This window comes from Mesitornis unicolor, unplaced genomic scaffold (assembly GCF_000695765.1).
Source record: "Mesitornis unicolor isolate BGI_N332 unplaced genomic scaffold, ASM69576v1 scaffold10979, whole genome shotgun sequence".
In the NCBI taxonomy this organism is placed as follows: domain Eukaryota; kingdom Metazoa; phylum Chordata; class Aves; order Mesitornithiformes; family Mesitornithidae; genus Mesitornis; species Mesitornis unicolor.
In genome coordinates this window covers 1-240 of record NW_010207980.1, presented here as the reverse complement: position 1 = coordinate 240, position 240 = coordinate 1, and positions in this window count along the sequence as shown.

The window sequence follows — 240 nt, the reverse complement described above, 5'->3', positions numbered from 1 at the left end:
ACAGATGATGCTCAGCCTTATCCCCGCCCCGCCCCCCGCGCCCGCAGCCACCTCTGCGGCCACCCGAGAGCAACGGGGACAAGGGCAGCCTCGGCACCGGGCAACCAACGCCCTCGGCCGAGAGCAGCCCGGTGGCGGGGCAGGCGTGCTAAAAAGTGGAGGAAAACGGGGCAATGTGGGGAAGAAGTGAGGTTTATGGGATGGGTGGGGAAGGAGGGAGGCAGGCAAAGCGAAGCAGCG